The sequence below is a fragment of the Pseudophryne corroboree genome, chromosome 4 (assembly GCF_028390025.1).
Source record: "Pseudophryne corroboree isolate aPseCor3 chromosome 4, aPseCor3.hap2, whole genome shotgun sequence".
NCBI lineage: Eukaryota > Metazoa > Chordata > Amphibia > Anura > Myobatrachidae > Pseudophryne > Pseudophryne corroboree.
Genome location: NC_086447.1, coordinates 294585100 through 294610120, shown reverse-complemented (window position 1 = coordinate 294610120; position 25021 = coordinate 294585100). Strand labels below are relative to the sequence as shown.

The following is a 25021-nucleotide window of genomic DNA, read 5'->3' as shown; positions in this document are numbered from 1 at the left end:
AGCTGCTGCAGGAGGACCAGACACTCTCTGTATACGCAAGTATCACTGTCAAACTTTCCACACATTCCACTGTTACACACCGTTACACATTCCTTTGATTGTACTGATTGTATTTTCAATTACTGTTCTGTTGTGAATATTGTCTCTCTCCTCTGTCACACATTTTTTTTATCGTTTTTTTTCAATTACTCTACTGTTGTTGAATATTGTTTCTCTGACGTCCTAAGTGGATGCTGGGACTCCGTAAGGACCATGGGGAATAGCGGCTCCGCAGGAGACTGGGCACAACTAAAAGAAAGCTTTTGGTCTAACTGGTGTGCACTGGCTCCTCCCTCTATGACCCTCCTCCAGACTTCAGTTAGAATCTTGTGCCCGGCTGAGCTGGATGCACACTAGGGGCTCTCCTGAGCTCCTAGAAAAGAAAGTATATGTTAGGTTTTTTATTTTACAGTGAGATCTGCTGGCAACAGACTCACTGCTACGAGGGACTAAGGGGAGAAGAAGCGAACCTACCTGACTGGAGATAGTTTGGGCTTCTTAGGCTACTGGACACCATTAGCTCCAGAGGGATCGAACACAGGACCCGACCTCGATCGTTCGGTCCCGGAGCCGCGCCGCCGTCCCCCTTACAGAGCCAGAAGCATGAAGATGGTCCTGGAAATCGGCGGCAGAAGACTTCGGTCTTCAACAAGGTAGCGCACAGCACTGCAGCTGTGCGCCATTGCTCCTCATGCACACCTCACACTCCGGTCACTGATGGGTGCAGGGCGCTGGGGGGGGGCGCCCTGAGCAGCAATATGAATACCTTGGCTGGCAAAAAATCACAATATATAGTCCCAGAGGCTATATATGTGATAAATACCCCTGCCAGAATCCATAAAAAAAGCGGGAGAAAAGTCAGCCGAAAAAGGGGCGGGGCTATCTCCCTCAGCACACTGGCGCCATTTTTCCCTCACAGCTCCGCTGGAAGGATCGCTCCCTGGCTCTCCCCTGCAGTTTCAAGCAACAGAAGGGTAAAAAAGAGAGGGGGGGCACTAAATTTTGGCGCAGCAATATATATTTATAAGCAGCTATAAGGGAAAACACTCAGTTATAGTGTAATCCCTGTGTTATATAGCGCTCTGGTGTGTGCTGGCATACTCTCTCTCTGTCTCCCCAAAGGGCTTTGTGGGGTCCTGTCCTCTGTCAGAGCATTCCCAGTGTGTGTGCGGTGTGTCGGTACGGCTGTGTCGACATGTTTGATGAGAAGGCTTATGTGGAGGCGGAGCAGATAACGATAAATGTGATGTCACCCCCTGCGGGGCCGACACCTGAGTGGATGGTTATGTGGAAGGAATTACGTGACAGTGTCGACTCCTTACATAAAAGGTTTGACGACATACCAAATATGGGACAGCCGGCTTCACAGCCTGTGCCTGCCCAGGCGTCTCAAAAGCCATCAGGGGCTCTAAAATGCCCGCTACCTCAGATGGCAGACACAGATGTCGACACGGATACTGACTCCAGTGTCGACGACGATGAGACTAATGTAACTTCCAATAGGGCCACACGTTACATGATTGAGGCTATGAAAAATGTGTTGCACATTTCTGATGTTACCCCAGGTACCACAAAAAAGGGTATTATGTTTGGAGAGAAAAAACTACCAGTAGTTTTTCCTCCATCTGAGGAGTTAAATGAAGTGTGTGAAGAAGCGTGGGCTTCCCCCGATAAGAAACTAGTAATTTCTAAAAGGTTACTAATGACGTACCCTTTCCCGCCAGAGGATAGGTCACGTTGGGAAACATCCCCTAGGGTGGATAAAGCGCTCACACGCTTGTCAAAGAAGGTGGCACTACCGTCTCCGGATACGGCCGCCCTAAAGGAACCTGCTGATAGAAAGCAGGAGGCTATCCTGAAGTCTGTATATACACACACAGGTATTATACTGAGACCAGCTATTGCTTCAGCATGGATGTGCAGTGCTGCAGCTGCGTGGTCAGATTCCCTGTCGGAAAATATTGATACCCTAGACAGGGACACTATATTGCTAACCGTAGAGCATATTAAAGACGCAGTGTTATACATGAGAGATGCACAGAGGGATATTTGCCGGCTGGCATCTAAAATAAGTGCAATGTCCATTTCTGCCAGGAGAGGGTTATGGACTCGGCAGTGGACAGGTGATGCAGATTCTAAAAGGCACATGGAAGTTTTGCCTTATAAGGGTGAGGAGTTGTTCGGGGATGGTCTCTCGGACCTCGTTTCCACAGCTACAGCTGGGAAGTCTGCATTTTTACCCCATGTTCCCTCACAGCCAAAGAAAGCACCGTATTATCAGGTACAGTCCTTTCGGCCCCATAAGGGCAAGCGGGTTAAAGGCGCGTCCTTTCTGCCCAGAGGCAGAGGTAGAGGGAAAAAGCTGCAGCATACAGCCAGTTCCCAGGAGCAAAAGTCCTCCCCCGCTTCCTCTAAGTCCACCGCATGACGCTGGGGCTCCACAGGCGGAGCCAGGTACGGTGGGAGCCCGTCTCAAAAATTTCAGCAATCAGTGGGCTCGCTCACGGGTGGATCCCTGGATCTTTCAAGTAGTATCTCAGGGGTACAAGCTGGAATTCGAGACGTCTCCCCCTCGCCGTTTCCTCAAATCTGCCTTTTCAACAACTCCCTCAGGCAGGGAGGCAGTGCTAGAGGCAATTCACAAGCTGTATTCCCAGCAGGTGATAGTCAAGGTGCCCCTACTTCAACAAGGATGGGGTTACTATTCCACAATGTTTGTGGTACCGAAACCGGACGGTTCGGTGAGACCCATTTTAAATTTGAAATCCTTGAACACATATATAAAAAAATTCAAGTTCAAGATGGAATCGCTCAGGGCGGTTATTGCAAGCCTGGAAGAGGGGGATTACATGGTATCACTGGACATCAAGGATGCTTACCTGCATGTCCCCATTTACCATCCTTACCAGGAGTACCTCAGATTTGTGGTACAGGATTGTCATTACCAATTCCAGACGTTGCCGTTTGGTCTATCCACGGCTCCGAGGGTCTTTACCAAGGTAATGGCCGAAATAATGATACTCCTTCGAAAGAAGGGAGTTTTAATTATCCCGTACTTGGACGATCTCCTGATAAAGGCGAGGTCCAGGGAGCAGTTGTTAGTCGGGGTAGCACTATCTCGGGAGGTGCTACAACAGCACGGCTGGATTCTAAATATTCCAAAGTCACAGCTGGTCCCTACGACACGTCTACTGTTCCTGGGGATGGTTCTGGACACAGAACAGAAAAAAGTGTTTCTCCCGGAGGAGAAGGCCAAGGAGCTGTCATCTCTAGTCAGAGGCCTCCTAAAACCAAAACAGGTGTCGGTGCATCACTGCACGTGGATCCTGGGAAAGATGGTAGCTTCCTACGAAGCAATCCCATTCGGCAGGTTCCATGCAAGAACCTTTCAGTGGGACCTGTTGGACAAGTGGTCCGGATCGCATCTTCAGATGCATCGGCTGATAACCCTGTCTCCAAGGACCAGGGTGTCTCTGCTGTGGTGGCTGCAAAGTGCTCATTTTCAAGAAGGCCGCAGATTCGGCATACAGGACTGGGTCCTGGTGACCACGGATGCCAGCCTTCGAGGCTGGGGGGCAGTCACACAGGGAAGAAACTTCCAAGGACTATGGTCAAGTCAGGAGACTTCCCTACACATAAATATTCTGGAACTGAGGGCCATTTTCAATGCCCTAAGTCAGGCAAAACCCCTGCTTCAAAACCAGCCGGTACTGATCCAGTCAGACAACATCACGGCAGTCGCCCATGTAAACCGACAGGGCGGCACGAGAAGCAGGACGGCGATGGCAGAAGCCACAAGGATTCTCCGATGGGCGGAAAATCACGTGTTAGCACTGTCAGCAGTGTTTATTCCGGGAGTGGACAACTGGGAAGCAGACTTCCTCAGCAGGCACGACCTCCACCCGGGAGAGTGGGGACTTCATCCAGAAGTCTTCCAACTGATTGTAAACCGTTGGGAAAGGCCACAGGTGGACATGATGGCGTCCCGCCTAAACAAAAAGCTAGAAAGATATTATGCCAGGTCAAGAGACCCGCAGGCGATAGCTGTGGACGCTCTAGTGACACCGTGGGTGTACCGGTCGGTTTATGTGTTCCCTCCTCTTCCTCTCATACCAAAGGTACTGAGGATAATAAGGAGAAGAGGAGTAAGAACTATACTCATTGTTCCGGATTGGCCAAGAAGAGCTTGGTACCCGGAACTTCAAAAAATGATCTCAGAGGACCCATGGCCTCTGCCGCTCAGACAGGACCTGCTGCAGCAGGGGCCCTGTCTGTTCCAAGACTTACCGCGGCTGCGTTTGACGGCATGGCAGTTGAACACCGGATCCTGAAGGAAAAGGGCATTCCGGAGGAAGTCATTCCTACGCTGATTAAAGCTAGGAAAGAAGTGACCGCAAACCATTATCACCGCATATGGCGAAAATATGTTGCATGGTGTGAGGCCAGGAAGGCCCCAACGGAGGAATTTCAGCTGGGCCGTTTTCTGCACTTCCTACAGTCAGGGGTGACTATGGGCCTAAAATTGGGTTCCATTAAGGTCCAGATTTCGGCTCTATCGATTTTCTTCCAGAGAGAACTGGCTTCACTACCTGAAGTTCAGACTTTTGTTAAGGGAGTGCTGCATATTCAGCCCCCTTTTGTGCCTCCAGTGGCACCTTGGGATCTCAACGTGGTGTTGGATTTCCTAAAGTCACATTGGTTTGAGCCACTTAAAACCGTGGAATTGAAATATCTCACGTGGAAAGTGGTCATGTTGTTGGCCTTGGCTTCAGCCAGGCGTGTATCAGAATTGGCGGCTTTGTCATGTAAAAGCCCTTATCTGATTTTCCATATGGATAGGGCAGAATTGAGGACTCGTCCCCAATTTCTCCCTAAGGTGGTATCAGCCTTTCATTTGAACCAACCTATCGTGGTGCCTGCGGCTACTAAAGACTTGGAGGCTTCCAAGTTGTTGGACGTAGTCAGGGCCCTGAAAATTTATGTTTCCAGGACAGCTGGAGTCAGAAAGACTTACTCGCTATTCATCCTGTATGCGCCCCACAAGTTGGGTGCACCTGCTTCAAAGCAGACTATTGCTCGCTGGATCTGTAGTACGATTCAGCTTGCACATTCTGCGGCTGGACTGCCGCATCCTAAATCGGTGAAAGCCCATTCCACGAGGAAGGTGGGCTCTTCTTGGGCGGCTGCCCGAGGGGTCTCGGCTCTTCAACTTTGCCGAGCAGCTACTTGGTCGGGGTCAAACACATTTGCTAAATTCTACAAGTTTGACACCCTGGCTGAGGAGGACCTAGAGTTTGCCCATTCGGTGCTGCAGAGTCATCCGCACTCTCCCGCCCGTTTGGGAGCTTTGGTATAATCCCCATGGTCCTTACGGAGTCCCAGCATCTACTTAGGACGTCAGAGAAAATAAGAATTTACTCACCGGTAATTCTATTTCTCGTAGTCCGTAGTGGATGCTGGGCGCCCATCCCAAGTGCGGATTGTCTGCAATACTTGTATATAGTTATTGTTTAACTAAAGGGTTATTGTTGAGCCATCTGTTGAGAGGCTCAGTTGTTGTCATACTGTTAACTGGGTATTGTATCACGAGTTATACGGTGTGATTGGTGTGGCTGGTATGAGTCTTACCCGGGATTCAAAATCCTTCCTTATTGTGTCAGCTCTTCCGGGCACAGTATCCTAACTGAAGTCTGGAGGAGGGTCATAGAGGGAGGAGCCAGTGCACACCAGTTAGACCAAAAGCTTTCTTTTAGTTGTGCCCAGTCTCCTGCGGAGCCGCTATTCCCCATGGTCCTTACGGAGTCCCAGCATCCACTACGGACTACGAGAAATAGAATTACCGGTGAGTAAATTCTTATTTTTTCTCCCCAGCTAGGCTATAGTACCATATTGTAAAACATAGTTTGTATTGTTTTTCTAACGTTAACAGGGAGTTAGGCTTTACAAATAAAATGGGTGGGGCTGTGATTGAGAATCTCACTCAGTGCATATCGTGCAAGATGTATGCGCACCTGAAGCAACCGTCCCAGTGTGAATACATCTGCACGAGGTGTGTGTGAACGGTTGCCCTGGAAGCCCAGGTAACTGATCTAGAGCAAACTGTTACGCGACTGAGGGATATTCACAATCTCGAGCAAAGCTTAGATAGAACGGTGGAGGAGTTGCAGGGGGGGGACACCGGTAGACGAGGACGAACAGGTAGCCAGCTGGGTCACAGTTATAAGGAAGAAAAAGAGGGGTAGGCACAACATCTCTGAACTACCAAACCCAAACAAATTTGCCCCATTGGACGAAGCTTCATGGATGGTAGTGAAGAAATGATGGCGCTGGAGGAGACTGTTCCCTCTAGCATCCGGAGGAGCGGTCCCTCCGGCACTGATGGGACAAAATAAAGTGAGGTACCTAGTCAGATTGTTGTGGTAGGGGATTCTATTATCAGGAAGACAGATAGGGCAATCTGCTACCGGGACCGTGATCGCCGTACAGTTTGTTGTCTCCCTGGCGCTTGGGTGTGGCACATCGCGAACCGGGTAGAAAGATTGTTGGGAGGGGCTGGGAAAGACCCGGCGATCTTGGTGCATGTTGGCACCAACAACAAAGTTAGTGGTAGGTGGGATGTCCTTAAGAAAGACTATAGGGACTTAAGCCAGAAACTAAAGGCAAGGACATCTAAGGTAATATTCTCCAAAATATTAACTGTGCCACGCGCTAGCCAAGGGAGGCAGAGGGAGATTAGGGAGGTAATGTGTGGCTTAGAGACTGGTGTAGGAAAGAGGGGTTTGTGTTCCTGGAACATTGGGCGGACTTCTCAGTCAGGCGCCATCTTTTTTGTAGTGATGGATTGCACCTGAATGAGGAGGGGGCAGCGGTGCTGGGGGGAAGGATGGTTAGATGACTGGAGTTTTTAAACTAGGTGCCTGCGGGAAGGGTTTAGCTAGAAACTACGGGTCATGCAGTGAGAATAGTGGGGATGGAGGCAGTGAACGAAATGGGGGTGGAGAAGGGGGGAGGGAAAGAGCAGCCGGCAAGGGTATTACCATGGGTACTAACAAGGGTTTTACCAAAGGTATTGCCAAAACACTAACTAACAACAATTATGGGTCATCATTACTGCATATAGAAAAGGATGTCCCTGGCACTAGGTGAAATACTTATCTTAAATGTATGTATGTGAACGCTAGAAGTCTTATAGGTAAAAAGGGGGAGCTAGAAGTCCTTGCAGCAAGCAAACAGTATGATATTATAGGCATTACTGAAACTTGGTGGGACGAATCTCATGATTGGACAGTCAATCTAGAGGGTTATATGCTGTTCAGGAGAGACAGATTAAATAAACGGAGTGGAGGTGTATGTCTTTACGTAAAGCCGTTTTGAAAAACTGATATACGGGAAGATATTCATGAGGGGACCGTAAATACTTTTGAGATGTTATGGGTAGACATTGCATGTGGGGGGAAGGGAATAAAAAAGATATTAAAGGGTCTATGCTACAAGCCACCTGGTATTAATGTGTCTGATGAGGAAATGTTACTGTGGCAAATTGAAAAAGCAGCAGGAGTAGGAGATGTAATCGTGATGGGAGATTTTAACTATCCGGAGATAAATTGGACAAACGACTCATGTGATACTGCTAGGGGTAATATGTTTTTAAACACACTAAATGATAACTACTTACTTCATCTAATCGAGGAACCAAGTAGGTAGAATGCAATCTTTGACCTGGCATTAACTAACAATGGGGAATTGATATCAAATATTATAGTAGGGGAGCCCATGGGAAACAGCGACCACAATATGGTCACATTCAATATCAGTTTTCATAAGCAGTCCTATATTGGCTCAACTAGGACTCTAAACTTTACCAAAGCCAACTTTGACATGATGAGGGAAGCTTTAAGGGACATTGAATGGGAAATTTTGTTTCAAGGAAAAAATACTACGGAGAAATGGGAGGTATTAAAACCACTGCTTGTTAATAACACTCACAAATTTATTCCCATGGGCAGCAAACATAGGACCAAAAATTCCAAACCAATGTGGCTTAACAAAAAGATTAAGGAACTAATGGGAAAAAAAGGCTAGCATTCAAAAAATACAAATCAGACGGGAATACGGAGCCATTTCAGCATTAAAAGGATTGTAACAAAATATGCAAAAAAGAAATAAGAGCGGCTAAAGTAGAAACCGAAAAGCAAGTAGCAAAGGAAAGCAAGTCAAACAACCCTTCCCCCCCCCCCCCCCCCAAAAAAAATATATATTTTTTTTTCTTTAAATATATCAACAGCAAAAGATTAAAAAAGGAGAGTATAGGCCCTCTAAAGGACCATCTGGGAGTCTTAATAAAAAACGATAATAACAGTGGACAAATTGAACAAGTTTTCCTCATCGGTCTTCACAAGAGAGGACCAGATGCAGGGATTATCACACAATCTCAGCATGGATAATGTCCCACTGCTAAGTGCTTATTTAAGTGAGGAGGTAGTCTGTGACCGATTAAAAAACAATTAAGATGAATAAATCACCTGTTCCCGATGGAATTCACCCAAGGGTTCTCATGGAGCTTCACTCTGAACTAGCAAGACCCCTAGTATTGATCTTCAAGGACTCACTTACATCAGGAATAGTTGCCAAAGATTGGCGTATAGCGGAAGTAGTGCTGACATTCAAAAAGGGAAGTAAAACTGAACCAGTTAATTTATAGACCAGTTAGTCTTACATCTATAGTGGGGAAAGTACTGAAATGTATTCTAAGGGATAGTATACAGAAGTTCCTTGAAGCCAATAAGGTTATTAATAGGAATCAACATGAATTTGTGAAGGATAGATCATGTCAAACAAACTAAAAAGGCTTTTATGAAACAGTGCGAACCTTGATCAGGGTAAGGAGGTGGATGTTATCTTTTTAGACTTTGCTAAAGCTTTTGACACAGTACTGCACATGAGACTTATCTATAAGTTACAAGAACTAGGGCTAGGGAGCACAATATGCACTTGGGTCAGAAATTGGTTAGATAATAGGGAGCAGCGCGTTGTGGTAAATGGAACTTTCTTCTTCGTCCTAGAGGATGCTGGGGACTCCAAAAGGACCATGGGGTATAGACGGGATCCGCAGGGGACATGAGCACTTTAAGACATTAAATGGGCGTGAACTGGCTCCTCCCTCTATGCCCCTCCTCCAGACCTCAGTTAGATTCTGTGCCCAGAGGAGACTGGTCACACACTAGGGGAGCTCTACTGAGTTTCTCTAAAATTATTTTTGTTAGGTTTTTTATTTTCAGGGAGTGCTGCTGGCAACAGGCTCCCTGCATCGTGGGACTGAGGGGAGAGAAGCAGACCTACTTCTGTGAGTTGAAAGGCTCTGCTTCTTAGGCTACTGGACACCATTAGCTCCAGAGGGTCTGATCACTTGGGTCACCTAGCTGCTCGTTCCCGGAGCCGTGCCGCCGCCCCCCTCACAGAGCCTGAAGAAAGAAGACAGGTGAGTAACCGAAGCAAAGAAGACTTCAGTGAAGGCGGCAGAAGACTTAAGTCAGGTACCGCGCAGCGCGCCATTGCTCCCGCACACACAGGCACTACATGGGTGCAGGGCGCAGGGAGGGCGCCCTGGGCAGCAATAAAAACCTCAAAAATAAGGACTGGCATGTATATACAGTGCGGAGGCACTGTTAGGAGACCCCCGCCGGTATAAAAAAATGCGGGACATAAGCGCGCCATGTTGAGGGTGGGGCTTCGTCCTCCAGCTCTGACCAGCGCCATTTTCTCTCCACAGCTTGCTGCAGAGACGCTGCTCCAGGCCCTTCACTGCTGTCACAAGTAACGGGGTGTTAAAAACAGGGGGGGGGGGGGGGGGAATGAAAATTTGGTGTTGGTCATTACAGTATTATTATTATTATGAAACAGTGCTTATAGGTCTGGGGCATTGTTTAATTCTTCAGACCGGTGGGGCGCTGTGTGTGAGCTGGCAAACTCCCTCTCTGTCTCTCTGAAAGGCCTTACTGTGGGTCTGTCCCCTTTAGCCCAGTGTGTTTGGGGGTGTCGGTACGCGTGTGTCGGCATGTCAGAAGCTGAATGCTCTTCCCAGGAGGAGGCTCGCGTGGGGGCTGAACAGAATGAGGAAGTGACTCCGTCGGCACCGCCGACTGCTAATTGGGTTGAGATGTGGAGTGTTTTAAATAAAAGTGTGGCATTGTTGCATAAGAGGTTGGACAAATCGGAGTCTCAGAACCAAGCATGGAGACAATCCATGGGAGAGGTGGTGCCACACACTCAGACCCCCTCGGGGTCCCAAAAACGTTCATTTACCCAGATAGCAGACACTGATACCGACACGGATTCCGACTCCAGTGTCGACTATAATGATGCAAAGTTGCATCCTAAGGTGGCTAAGAGTATTCAATACATGATTGTGGCGATAAAAGACGTGTTACATATCACGGAAGACCCCGCTGTCCCTGAGACAACGGTCTGTGTGTTTAAGGGGAAGAAACCGGAGGTAACGTTTCCTCCCTCTCATGAACTGAACGCTCTTTTTGAAAGGGCCTGGGAAACTCCAGACAAAGGTGGCAGATTCCCAGGAGAATTGCTATGGCATATCCGTTTCCTTCTTAGTATAGGGTTAGTTGGGAGTCAACACCCACGGTAGACAAAGCTCTAGCGCGATTGTCCAAGAAGGTGGCGCTACTGTCCTCTGAAATGGCGGCCCTTAAGGATCCTGCTGATCGTAGGCAGGAAGCTACCTTGAAATTTATTTATGACACGACGGGGACGCTGCTCAGGCCGGCCGTGGCATCGGCTTGGGTGAGTAATGCGAATGAAAAGTGGGCAGATACCTTGTCATCTGAAATAGACACCCTGGATAGGGATAGCGTGCTTTTGACACTAGGTCATATCAGGGACGCTGCAGTCTATCTAAAGGAGACTGCGAGAGATATTGGCCTCTTGGGATCAAGGGCCAATGCCATGGCAATCTCGGCTAGGAGGGCGTTGTGGACTCATCAATGGAATGGTGATGCTGATTCTAAGAAGGCTATGGAGGCTCTTCCCTATAAGGGTGGAGTTTTGTTTGGTGAAGGCCTCACGGACCTGTTTTCTACAGCTACCGCGGGTAAGTCCTCTTTTCTGCCTTTTGTTCCTCCACAGCAAAAGAAAACGCCTCAATACCAGATGCAGTCCTTTCGGTCGCAGAAATTCCGGAAAGGACGTGTGTCATCCTTCCTTGCGGCAAGAGGTAAGGGAAAAGGAAAAAGATCGCCGGCTGTGGCAGGCTCCCAGGAGCAGAAGTCCTCCCCGGCTTCTGCCAAGTCCACCGCATGACGCTGGGGCTCCCCTGCGGGAGTCCGCACTGGTGGGGGTGCGTCTTCAGCTCTTCAGTCATGTCTGGTTTCTCTCGGGCCTGGATCCTTGGGTGCTGGAAATTGTGACCCAAGGATACAAACTGGAGTTTCAAGATGTGCCTCCACACCGATTTTTCAAATCGGCCTTGCCAGCTTCTCTTCCGGAAAGAGAGGTAGTGTGTGCGGCAATACAAAAGCTGTGTCAGCAGCGAGTCATTGTCGAGGTACCCCCGTCACAATGGGGAGAAGGGTTTTATTCAAGCCTGTTTGTGGTTCCGAAGCCGGATGGCTCGGTCAGACTGTTTCTGAACTTAAAATCCCTCAATCTGTATTTGAAAAGTTTCAAATTCAAGGTGGAATCTCTCCGAGCAGTGATCTCCCGTTGGAAAAAGCTCTGGAAATCCAGAACATGGTCAAGGAACTTCTGAAACCGGCAAGAGTGTCGATTCATCAATGCACTCGAGTGCTGGGGAAAATGGTGGCGGCCTACGAGGCCTTTCCGTTTGGCAGGTTTCATGCCAGAACTTTTCAGTGGGACCTGTTGGACAAGTGGTCCGGGTCCCATCTACACATGCACCGGAGGATAAGTCTTTCCCCCAGGGCCAGGATTGCTCTCCTGTGGTGGCTCCAAAGTTCTCACCTTCTAGAGGGTCGCAGGTTCGGGATCCAGGATTGGGTCCTGGTAACCACGGATGCGAGTCTCCGAGGTTGGGGAGCAGTCACACAGGGGGAAAATTTCCAGGGAAAATGGTCAAGCCAAGAAGCTTGTCTGCACATAAACATTCTGGAATTAAGGGCCATTTACAACGGCCTCCAACAAGCAGAACATCTCCTTCGCGGCCTACCCGTCCTGATTCAGTGGGACAACATAACAGCGGTGGCGCACATAAACCACCAGGGCGGAACAAGGAGCAGAGTGGCGATGGCGGAGGCCACAAGGATTCTTCGCTGGGTGGAAAAACATGCAAGCGCTCTGTCAGCGGTCTTCATTCCAGGCGTGGACAACTGGGAAGCAGACTTCCTCAGCAGACACGATCTCCATCCAGGAGAGTGGGGTCTTCATCAAGAGGTCTTTGCAGAAGTGACAAGTCGTTAGGGACTGCCTCAAATAGACATGATGGCGTCTCGCCTCAACAAGAAGCTTCAGACATATTGTTCCAAGTCGAGGGACCCTCAAGCAATAGCAGTGGACGCACTGGTGACACCGTGGGTGTTTCAGTCGGTCTATGTGTTCCCTCTACTTCCACTCATCCCAAAGGTGTTAAGGATCATAAGAAGAACAAGGGTTCAGGCTATACTCGTTGTTCCAGATTGGCCACGGAGGGCCTGGTATCCGGATCTTCAGGAATTACTCACAGGAGATCCCTGACCTCTTCCTCTGAGAGTGGATCTATTACAGCAAGGGCCGTGCATGTTCCAAGACCGCGGTTGCGTTTGATGGCATGGCGGTTGAACGCCAAATCCTAGCTCGAAAGGGTATTTCCGGAGAGGTCATCCCGACTCTACTGAAAGCGAGGAAGGAGGTAACGGCGAAGCATTACCACCATATTTGGAGAAAATATGTGTCTTGGTGCGAATCCAGGAAGGTGCCTATGGAAGAATTTCAGCTGGGTCGTTTTCTCCATTTTTTGCAAGCAGGTGTGGATGCGGGCATAAAGTTAGGCTCCATTAAAGTGCAGATTTCGGCCTTATCTATTTTCTTTCAAAAGGAATTGGCCTCGCTGCCAGAAGTACAGACTTTCGTGAAAGGGGTACTGCACATCCAACCTCCATTTGTGCTCCGGTGGCTCCATGGGACCTTAACGTGGTGTTACAGTTCCTGACGTCACATTGGTTTGAACCTTTACAAAAGGTTGAGTTGAAATTTCTCACTTGGAAAGTGGTCATGCTATTGGCCTTGGCGTCCGCAAGGCGGGTGTCAGAGTTGGCGGCTTTGTCTCACAAAAGCCCCTACTTGGTTGATAGAGCGTAATTGAGGACTCGTCAACAATTTCTCCCAAAGGTGGTTTCTTCGTTTCACATGAACCAACCTATTGTGGTACCTGTGGCTACTGAAGCCTTGGCTGATTCTAAGTCACTCGATGTGGTCAGAGCTTTGAAAATTTATGTAGCCAGAACGGCTTGTATTAGGAAAACAGAGGTGCTGTTTGTCCTGTATGCTTCCAACAAGGTTGGGGCTCCTGCTTCTAAGCAGACTATTGCACGCTGGATCTGTAATACGATTCAGCATGCCCATTCTACGGCTGGATTGCCATTACCGAATTTGGTGAAGGCCCATTCCACTAGGAAGGTGGGCTCGTCTTGGGCGGCTGCCCGGGGTGTCTCGGCATTACAACTTTGCCGAGCAGCTACTTGGTCGGGTTCAAACACTTTTGCAAAATTCTCCAAGTTTGATACCCTGGCTGATGAGGACCTCATGTTTGCTCAATCGGTGCTGCAGAGTCATCCGCACTCTCCCGCCTGGTCTGGAGCTTTGGTATGAACCCCATGGTCCTTTTGGAGTCCCCAGCATCCTCTAGGACGAAGGAGAAAATAGGATTTTAATACCTACCGGTAAATCCTTTTCTCTTAGTCCGTAGAGGATGCTGGGCGCCCGTCCCAGTGCGGACTCTATCTGCAGTATTCGTTAACTGTTATTGCTTATGTTACACATTGGTTGTATTTTGGTTAAGGTCAGCCTGTTGCTGATCGCTTTGGTTCACGCTGTTAACTGGTTGTAGTTACAGGCCATGTGGTACGGTATGTGGTGGTGTGAGCTGGTAGGTACAGTATCTCACCCTTAGTTTAACAAAATCCTTTTCCTCGAGATGTCCGTCTCCTCTGGGCACAGTTCCTATAACTGAGGTCTGGAGGAGGGGCATAGAGGAAGGAGACAGTTCACGCCCATTTAAAGTCTTAAAGTGCCCATGTCTCCTGCGGATCCCGTCTATACCCCATGGTCATTTTGGAGTCCCCAGCATCCTCTACGGACTAAGAGAAAGGGATTTACCGGTAGGTATTAAAATCCTATTTTTTCAAATTGGACTGAAGTATTAAGTGGTGTGCCATTAGGGTCTGTACTTGGACCACTATTGTTCAACATTTTCATTAACGATCTAGCAGTAGATCTAGAGAGCATGGTGTAAATTTTTGCAGACGATACCAAATTGTGTAAGGTTATAAATACGGAGGGAGATGCTGAGTCTCACCAGAACGACTTAGTTAAACTGGAAGCATGGGCAGCAAAAATAAGATTTTACTCACCGGTAAATCTATTTCTCGTAGTACGTAGTGGATGCTGGGAACTCCGAAAGGACCATGGGGAATAGCGGCTCCGCAGGAGACTGGGCACAACTAAAGAAAGCTTTTAGGTCACCTGGTGTGCACTGGCTCCTCCCACTATGACCCTCCTCCAAGCCTCAGTTAGGACACTGTGCCCGGACGAGCTGACATAATAAGGAAGGATTTTGAATCCCGGGTAAGACTCCTACCAGCCACACCAATCACACCGTATAACTCGTGATACAATACCCAGTTTAACAGTATGAAAAACAACTGAGCATCTCAACAGATGGCTCAACAATAACCCTTTAGTTAACAGTAACTATGTACAAGTATTGCAGACAATCCGCACTTGGGACGGGCGCCCAGCATCCACTACGGACTACGAGAAATAGATTTACCGGTGAGTAAAATCTTATTTTCTCTGACGTCCTAGTGGATGCTGGGAACTCCGAAAGGACCATGGGGATTATACCAAAGCTCCCAAACGGGCGGGAGAGTGCGGATGACTCTGCAGCACCGAATGAGAGAACTCAAGGTCCTCCTCAGCCAGGGTATCAAATTTGTAGAATTTTGCAAACGTGTTTGCCCCTGACCAAGTAGCAGCTCGGCAAAGTTGTAAAGCCGAGACCCCTCGGGCAGCCGCCCAAGATGAGCCCACCTTCCTTGTGGAATGGGCTTTTACTGATTTAGGATGTGGCAGTCCAGCCGCAGAATGCGCCAGCTGAATTGTGCTACAAATCCAGCGAGCAATAGTCTGCTTAGAAGCAGGAGCACCCAGTTTGTTGGGTGCATACAGGATAAATAGCGAGTCAGTTTTCCTGACTCTAGCCGTCCTGGAAACATAAATTTTCAAGGCCCTGACTACGTCCAGTAACTTGGAATCCTCCAAGTCTCTAGTAGCCGCAGGCACCACAATAGGTTGGTTCAAGTGAAAAGCTGATACCACCTTAGGGAGAAACTGGGGACGAGTCCTCAATTCCGCCCTATCCATATGGAAAATCAGATAAGGGCTTTTACATGACAAAGCTGCCAATTCTGACACACGCCTGGCTGAAGCCAAGGCCAATAACATGACCACTTTCCACGTGAGATATTTTAGATCCACGGTTTTAAGTGGCTCAAACCAATGTGATTTTAAGAAACTCAACACCACGTTGAGATCCCAAGGTGCCACTGGAGGCACAAACGGGGGCTGAATATGCAGCACTCCTTTCACAAACGTCTGAACTTCAGGTAGTGAAGCTAGTTCTTTCTGGAAGAAAATCGACAGAGCCGAGATCTGTACCTTAATGGAGCCTTTCGAAGGAGTATCATCATTTCCGCCATTACCTTGGTAAACACCCTCGGTGCCGTGGAGAGTCCAAACGGCAGCGTCTGGAATTGGTAATGGCAATCCTGTACCACAATGGTTAGCAGAATAGTGTCCCTGTCTAGGGTGTCAATATTTTCTGACAGGGAATCTGACCACGCAGCGGCAGCACTGCACATCCATGCTGACGCAATAGCTGGTCTAAGTATAATGCCTGAGTGTGTATATACAGACTTCAGGATCGCCTCCTGCTTTCTATCAGCAGGTTCCTTGAGGGCGGCCGTATCCGGAGACGGTAGTGCCACCTTTTTAGACAAACGTGTGAGCGCTTTATCCACCCTAGGGGGTGTCTCCCAACGTGACCTATCCTCTGGCGGGAAAGGGAACGCCATTAGTAACTTCTTAGAGATTACCAATTTTTTATCAGGGAAAGCCCACGCTTCTTCACACACTTCATTTAATTCTTCTGATGGGGGAAAAACTACGGGTAGTTTTTTCTCCCCAAACATAATACCCTTTTTTTTAGTGGTACCTGGGTTTATATCAGAAATTTGTAACACCTCTTTCATTGCTTCAATCATGCAACGAATGGCCTTAGTGGACATTAGACTAGACTCATCGTCGTCGACACTGGTGTCAGTATCCGTGTCGACATCCGCGTCTGCCATCTGAGGTAGCGGGCGTTTTAGAGCCCCCGATGGCCTTTGAGACGCCTGGATAGGCACGAGCTGAGAAGCCGGCTGTCCCGCATTTGGCATGTCGTCAAATTTTTTGTGTAAGGAGTCGACACGTGCACGCAATTCCTTCCATAAGTCCATCCACTCAGGTGTCTGCCCCGCAGGGGGTGACATCCCTTCTATAGGCATCTGCTCCGCCTCCACATCATTATCCTCATCAAACATGTCGACACAGCCGTACCGACACACCGCACACACACAGGGAATGCTCTGACAGAGGACAGGACCCACAAAAGCCCTTTGGGGAGACAGAGTGAGAGTATGCCAGCACACACCAGAGCGCTATATAATGCAGGGACTAACTGAATTATGTCCCCTATAGCTGCTGTTATATATACTGCGCCTAAATTTAGTGCCCCCCCTCTCTTTTTTACCCTTTTCTGTAGTGTAGACTGCAGGGGAGAGCCAGGGAGCTTCCTTCCAGCGGAGCTGTGAGGGAGAAATGGCGCCAGTGTGCTGAAGGAGATAGCTCCGCCCCTTTTTCGCGGACTATTCTCCCGCTTTTTTATGGATTCTGGCAGGGGTAATTATCACATATATAGCCTCTGGGGCTATATATTGTGGTATTTTTGCCAGCCAAGGTGTTTTTATTGCTGCTCAGGGCGCCCCCCCCTAGCGCCCTGCACCCTCAGTGACCGGAGTGTGAAGTGTGTATGAGGAGCAATGGCGCACAGCTGCAGTGCTGTGCGCTACCTTGGTGAAGACTGATGTCTTCTGCCGCCGATTTTCCGGACCTCTTCTTGCTTCTGGCTCTGTAAGGGGGACGGCGGCGCGGCTCCGGGACCGAACACCAAGGCCAGTTCCATGCGGTCGATCCCTCTGGAGCTAATGGTGTCCAGTAGCCTTAGAAGCCCAAGCTAGCTGCAAGCAGGTAGGTTCGCTTCTTCTCCCCTTAGTCCCTCGCTGCAGTGAGCCTGTTGCCAGCAGGTCTCACTGTAAAATAAAAAAACTAATTATATACTTTCTTTTTAGAAGCTCAGGAGAGCCCCTAGTGTGCATCCAACCTCGGCCGGGCACAAAATCTAACTGAGGCTTGGAGGAGGGTCATAGTGGGAGGAGCCAGTGCACACCAGGTGACCTAAAAGCTTTCTTTAGTTGTGCCCAGTCTCCTGCGGAGCCGCTATTCCCCATGGTCCTTTCGGAGTTCCCAGCATCCACTAGGACGTCAGAGAAATGGAGAATGAGGTCCAATACAAACAAGTGTAAGGTAATACACTGTGGTGGCAAGAACAAAAATAACACCTACATACTAAATGAGGTTAAGTTAGGGGATTCTGTACTGGAACAAGATTTCACATAGATAGCAAACTAAGCAGCAGTACCCAAAGTAGGATTGCAGCAAAGAAGGTTAACAAAGTATTGGCATGTATAAAGTGGGGAATAGAGGCAAGGGATGAGAGTGTTATACTCCCATTATATAAATCCCTAGTGAGGCCACATCTTGAATACTGTGCACAATTTCGGGCACCATACTACAAAAAGAATATCCTGGAACTAGAAAAGGTCCAGAGGCGGGCGACCAAACTAATTAAGGGGATGGAGACGCTGGAATACGAGGAAAGGCTTGCAAGGCTAGGCATGTTCACACTGGAAAAGAGGAGACTAAGAGGGGACATGATCAACATTTACAAATATATTAGGGGACAATACACAGAGCTTGCGGGGGATCTGTTTTTGGTAGGATCATCACAGAGGACGCATGGACACCTGCTTAGGTTAGTGGAGAGGAGATTTTGCACACAGAGGCAAAAAGTTTTTTCACAGTAAGGACAATACGTGTTTGGAATTCCCTGCCGGGGAGAGTAGTGTTAGGTTCCTGGTGCTCAGAACAAGGGAGATGTTGCGTAGTGAGTCCAGAGCACCAGAACGTGATGCTGAAATAAGGTGTGGTGTGGAAATAGCCCCTAGCACCCTACCTCCATTGTTTCACCCGTGTGGTCAGTTCACGCCTGAGTGACTATGGTTTCTTGGGCCCACGGCAGCCGCGTTTGAAGGGCGGATTAGGTCTGCCCAACTCCGATGCCCCCAGGTCTTAGAGTGAGACAAGGCGTGAACCAAGACAGGAAAATAACAAGGGGACCTGTAACTAAAGCAAACAGAAGGCTAGGGGCTACTAACAACCCTAAAACTAAATATATGTGCGGCACGCCGCCAAAGGAAAAGAACAACAAAGGAAATGCTGTCCACTCGCCGACACAATACTGTTGTGAACCGGCGGTGACAGCATAAGCAGAACCCTCTGCAAAACGCCAGTAACAAAATATAACCAAAGAATACTGCGGCCTAGGCCGACGGACGCGGCAAAGCCGCTACTCACGGAACCGGTACCAATACTGGCAAATGGACAGGAACCCCCAATGTAGCCGACACAGACTCTCAGAACCGGAGGACAGGCAGAATCCCAAACAACAGACCGGTGGACACCAATAAGCCAGATACTCGACCAGGCACAGACAAAGCCACAGGACTTCTGGACAGGAACGCTTCACGGCAGGACACGGGATCAGACACTGGAACCGACACTGGAACCGGCAGGGACTAGCTCAGAACTCAAGAACTCTGGAAATATCACCAGCGTCTGTGAATTGCACTGAGCCAGAATATAACAGAGAGTCTTAATTAATTATGTCGTGCAACTGCCCTGCTGCACAACTGAGAGGTGCAATCAACAGACAGGTGAGGCTGAACACATGGGAACAAGCTGCAATCACACAGACTCACCACCGGCAGCAAACAAGAGTCTTCTCAAACCAGAGCAACGGGAAATCCTGGCCTGCAAGACAACTATAAACATAGAATAGGAATGAACCACTACCTGTGGTTCATAACAGTACCCTCTCCTTAAGGGTGAGCTCCGAACACCCCATGACACCCACGGGGAACATAAACAGAAGTATTAACATAAAATACATAACCAAAATGCAAAACAGGAATGAGCCACAGCCGTGGCTCATAACAGTACCCCCCCCCTTGAGGAGGGGTCAAAGGACCCCAAAATTCAGGTTTTCCAAAACAAGGTATACATTAATAAACCTGACACTGGAACAAACAGACAAAGACAAGTAACAGAAACAAGCTGTGGCAACAGCTTGTAACAGTGCCCCCCCCCCCCCTTGACGGTGGCCACTGGACACAAGACAAGGGCAAAAAATATTTTTTTTTTATCATATCAAGGCAAGAGTCAATAATATTTCTTTTTCTTTTTCTTCTTTTTACCCTGTGCTTGCTTGGCGACACCAGGAAAGGAAGAAATCTCTGGCTCAAAAAATTCTTCAAAACATATAGGTCGTGCAATCCGATGCTTCTTCCGTCTCCTACCAGAGTGCCCCAGCATATAAGAAACCTCATCAGTTTCGGAATCTGAGAACAGACCATAGATTGGCTCCATTCCCCTAGGTACCGAAACTTTAGAAGATTTCCTGTAGGGAGAAGACAGGAAAGCACATCCAGTAGCAATGGTAATAGGCTGTGATTTTTGTGCCGAGTTTACACTATACGGTGAACTTTCAGCAGATAAGACGGGTGGCCTAGAGGAACCTGAACCAATTTCTTTGGAACCATATCTTTTAATAACTGCATCACTGAATGCTGGGGGATCCTGAAGAATGGGATCTTCAGCTTTCATTAGGCTGGTCGCCCACTCAAAAGGCTCTCCTCTAAAGGAATATATCAGATAGAGCACAAGGTTCTCTGAAGTGATGCCCAGAAATGGTCTAGACAACAAAATGGTGTAATAGTGTTTGTAAAGCGCCAGAAATTGGACTAAGTCCCCATCAAAGATTATAGATGTTGAGATATCAACAGAGTCAGGATCTGCTTCCTTCCCATCTGACTGACTAGAGTGCTTTGCTAGGACCTACTCGAGGCAGTGACTTTCTGAACCCCACCTGGGGCAGTGGCCCTCGGAACCCCACCCGGGGTAGTGACTTTCTGAACCCCACCCGGGGCAGTGACTTTCTGAACCCCACCCAGGGCAGTGACTTTCTGAACCCCACCCGGGGCAGTGACTTTCTGAACCCCACCCGGGGCAGTGGCCTTCGGGAACCCCGCTGGGGCATTGGCCTTCGGGAACCCCGCTGGGGCAGTGGCCTTCGGGAACCCCGCTGGGGTCAGCACCTCGGATTCTTTTACTGGGACCGGGCAGTCAGCCTCCCTCTCTGGGACCGGGCCGTCAGCCTCCCTCTCCGAGTCGATAATTATCGAAACTTCTTCCGGGACAATGACTTCCGGGACCTTTGCTGAAGCTATAACCTTCAGAACCTCCACTAACGCTATGCCTCTTGAGTCCTTTCCTGGGGAAGCGACTTCCAGACCCTTCTTTGGGGCTTTGTCTCTCGAGACCCCACTTGGGGATATTACTTCAAAGATCCCTTCTGGGGTTTTGCTTCTCGAGTTCCCTTCTAGAACTATGGTTTTAGACACCTTCTCTGGAGTTGCGCTTTTCAAATCTCTACCTGGGGTAACAGCTTCTGAGACCCCTTCTGGTATTGACACCTGAGCTATAATATTCGATGTCCCTCTATAACAGGGGTGGGCAATTATTTCAGCTGGGGGGCCGCATAACACTTCCAGTGAATAGTCGAGGGCCACACACAAAATATCTTGTAAAATCGGGTCTGAACTGCGCATGCACCGCAATGTGCAGGCGCGTCGGTCTGCAGCGCCGGGCAGCGACGGGATGGTACGAACAAAGCGATCGCACAGTGATTGACAGGAAGAGGACGTTTGTGGGTGGCAATTGGCCGTTTTAGAGGAGTGTCCGCAAAAATGAAGGAGGGACCAGGCGTTTGGAGGGAGGGTTTCTGACGTCAGCTCCGGTCTCGATCATCGCACTGGAAGAGTAAGTCCTGAGCTGTGCAGAAACTGCACAAACTTCTGTTTGTGCAGCTCTCTGCAGATGTGATCACACCCCTGCACAGCGATTACCCCCACACCCTGTAGGCGGCGACCACCTGATCGCAGCAGTGCAAAAATTGCCTGCTAGCGATCAGGTCTGAATTAGGCCCATAGTTATGTATATAACTATAAAAACATAGTGTGTATATATATATATATATATATATAGAAAGGAACTATATATATATATATATATATATATATATATATATAAAACATACACCACAATATACATTACATACGTAGTTTTTTTTACAGGCAAATACAAAATGTCTAAAAAAAACACATATAATAAATAAATAAATAAAAAACAGTGCTGAAAACAAACAGCATCCTGTGTATTGCTGGTATGCACAGCTCCTGTCTCTCCCTGGGCACAGTTACTAGCTTCCCCTCCCCCCCCCCCCGTACCCATATAGCAGTCTCTCTCTACCCCCCACCCATATAGCAGTCCCAACACCTCTTCACCCCCTTCCCCTAAACCCGTATAGCAGTCCCTAATCTCCCTCTCTCTCCTCCCCCCCCCGCCCCCCGAACCAATAAAGCAGTCTTTTAAAGTTAGCCACAGATCCCTGTACCTTTTTTACACAGTGGCAGGTCCGCTGCCCAGATGATCCGCTGCCAGATTCCCGCTGCCCGCTGTGCCGCACCGAGACGCTGCGGCTGCTGCCTGCTGCCCAGTCCTGCCATGGCCCCGCCCCCCGTGCCGCCCAGCGCCTGACGTCACAGTGGAAATCCCGGTCAGCAGGCCCTGTGACGTGACCGGGATTTCCTCTGCGGCGTCGCGTCTGGGAGCTATGTAGCGCAATGACGAGCGGCTCAGCCAGTCGGGCCGCTTGTCATTGCACACTGGTGTGAGACAGCGGGGCCAGGTAGAATCGGTTCGCGGGCCGCATCCGGCCCGCGGGCCGCACGTTGCCCACCCCTACTCTATAACCTAGAGCATCGGGTACCGCTCCAGGACTCTGGGCATCGGGTACCGCTCCAGGACTCTGGGCATCGGGTACCGCTCCAGGACTCTGGGCATCGGGTACCGCTCCAGGACTCTGGGCATCAGGTACCGCTCCAGGACTCTGGGCATCGGGCACCGCTCCAGGACTCTGGGCATCGGGCACCGCTCCAGGACCCTGGGCATCGGGCACCGCTCCAGGACCCCGGGCATCGGGCACCGCTCCAGGGGTTTGCAACTCTGCTTCAACAGGAAAATCAAGAGAGGAGAGAAACATTCTCCTTTGGTTCCTGAATCTATAATGGGGCTCCCTAGCCCAAGGACCCCAATTATAGGACAGAGTGCTTTTTAGTGTGGGTTGTGTGACAAGTACCTCTGCCACAGTAGAGACAGGAGTAGGTCTTGTATCCTGACTCAACTTGGCCAGAGGGCAGGACTTGTCGCCACACTTTGGCTTGCGCAACTCACAGGTCTGCAGATAGTGGCCTAAACCCCCACAATATACGCATATATCTAATTTTCTGCGACGCAGACTCTCCTCTTCTGAGAGCCTGGGCCGCAGAAAACTTTCAAACTTTTTCTCTCTAATTAAACCTGAGGATTCACTTGTCACCATACTGTGAACAAGAGTCTCTTTAGAGAATGAACTCTCAACTACTTCTGGCAAAATAAGCCAAATTTTGGTCAGAAGGTTTTGCAGTTGCTTTAAGGATTGCTGCAAAACTTCCAGCCGCTCAGGTTTCAAAGCACTGAAAGCAGAGTTCAGGGCTGAGAGAGATGCTTGCAGGGCTTGCATAGTAGGCATAGGAGGATTTCAAACTAGACAAGACAAGACTAGACACGATTCTAGACACGATTCTAAGACAAGATTCTAGACAAGATTCTTAGACACGATTCTAGACACGATTCTAAGACAAGATTCTAGACAAGATTCTTAGACACGATTCTAGACACGATTCTAAGACAAGATTCTAGACAAGATTCTTAGACAATTTTCTAGACAAGACAAGACTGGACTGGATTTTTAAACTAGACAAGACAAGACTGGACTGGATTTTTAAACACCGGACTGGATTCTGCACACTGAATTTTAGACAGGACTGGATTCTAGACAAGACACTGGACTGGGCCAAAAAAGAAAAAGCTTTATTTATTTTTTGTTGTATGGCTGGTGATAATGTTAGGTTCCTGGTGCTCAGAACAAGGGAGATGTTGCGTAGTGAGTCCAGAGCACCAGAACGTGATGCTGAAATAAGGTGTGGTGTGGAAATAGCCCCTAGCACCCTACCTCCATTGTTTCACCCGTGTGGTCAGTTCACGCCTGAGTGACTATGGTTTCTTGGGCCCACGGCAGCCGCGTTTGAAGGGCGGATTAGGTCTGCCCAACTCCGATGCCCCCAGGTCTTAGAGTGAGACAAGGCGTGAACCGAGACAGGATAATAACAAGGGGACCTCTAACTAAAGCAAACAGAAGGCTAGGGGCTACTAACAACCCTAAAACTAAATATATGTGCGGCACGCCGCCAAAGGAAGAGAACAACAAAGAAAATGCTGTCCACTCACCGACACAATACTGTTGTGAACCGGCGGTGACAGCATAAGCAGAACCCTCTGCAAAACACCAGTAACAAAATATAACCAAAGAATACTGCGGCCTAGGCCGACGGACCAATACTGGCAAACGGACAGGAACCCCCAATGTAGCCGACACAGACTCTCAGAACTGGAGGACAGACAGAATCCCAAATGACAGACCGGTGGACACCAAGAAGCCAGATACTCGACCAGGCACAGACAAAGCCACAGGACTTCTGGACAGGAACGCTTCACGGCAGGACACGGGATCAGACACTGGAACCGACACTGGAACCGGCAGGGACTAGCTCAGAACTCAAGAACTCTGGAACTCTGGAAATATCACCAGCGTCTGTGAATTGCACTGAGCCAGAATATAACAGAGAGTCTTAATTAATTATGTCGTGCAGCTGCCCTGCTGCACAACTGAGAGGTGCAATCAACAGACAGGTGAGGCTGAACACATGGGAACAAGCTGCAATCACACAGACTCACCACCGGCAGCAAACAAGAGTCTTCTCAAACCAGAGCAACGGGAAATCCTGGCCTGCAAGACAACTATAAACATAGAATAGGAATGAACCACTACCTGTGGTTCATAACAGTACCCTCTCCTTAAGGGTGAGCTCCGAACACCCCATGACACCCACGGGGAACATAAACAGAAGTATTAACATAAAATACATAACCAAAATGCAAAACAAGTAGTAATGGCCGACTCTGTTAACACTTCTAAGAATGGGCTAGATAAATGCCTAATGGATAAGGATATACAGGGTTATGGTGCGTAGTCATGCACTATAGTTATTAAAAAAGAGGAATAAGGAATAAACACAACGGCCGACATTAGCAACATACAAAATTAGTCCTAAAAAATAATACAGCGTAGGAGACCACACATAGGTTGAACTCGATGGAC

At 48.8% G+C, this 25021-nt stretch overlaps 1 protein-coding gene across 1 annotated transcript in view; it reads left to right on the top strand.

The window, feature by feature from the left end:
- LRRC31 (leucine rich repeat containing 31) overlaps positions 1 to 25021 on the top strand; it is an 85418-nt gene that overhangs the window by 47124 nt on the left and 13273 nt on the right. The window lies entirely within an intron of this gene.